Genomic DNA, 709 nt, shown 5'->3' on the forward strand with positions numbered 1-709 from the left:
TTTCCACGTTGTAACTATGTAATGTTTAATCCCTTACACTAAAAATCAATATTTTTGGGCTTGTAATTTTATCAGGGGTAGTATTTGAGCTTCAATTGCCCTGAAAACAAGGCGGGTAGAGGGAAAGCACAATTTAAATAAACCTTTTTTTTTTTTTTTGCCTGATTTCCCTCTGTGTTTGACGAGATGAACAGACAGTTTCAGGATGAGCAGACAGGATGGATTCAAGTACTGAACAGTTTTTCATTCAACAATCATACCTTAGTATTGCCAGCTTTACAATCTACTTCAGAAGGTTATATGCTAGTGAAAAACTTTGGGTGTATTGTATGCAAGTTTCTATTTTCTCAAGTTTTTATTGCAAGTGTGTTAAAGAGGAAAATCAGTCTAAATGGATAATGTGAATGGTAGTTATCATTAATTCTTAGTTTATGTTATTTATCTATATTATATGAAATGATTCTTATTCCTTTCAATTACATTAACCTCAAATAAAATGAAGATAAATTGACTCTCCTTTCAAAACCTTTTGTAGACATTTGTTCTTTGAAAGGAAATCGTCATTTCGCTTTCCGAAGAACTTCCAAGAGGAAATTAGAGTCTTTCGAATGCTATACATTGAGGTAGCTAACTATGTGTGTATATATGCACCATGCCACAAGCCGCAGAAAGGCAATGCAACAGATTCAGGTGCTTAACATGTACATAA

The sequence above is a fragment of the Penaeus monodon genome, chromosome 22 (assembly GCF_015228065.2).
Source record: "Penaeus monodon isolate SGIC_2016 chromosome 22, NSTDA_Pmon_1, whole genome shotgun sequence".
NCBI lineage: Eukaryota > Metazoa > Arthropoda > Malacostraca > Decapoda > Penaeidae > Penaeus > Penaeus monodon.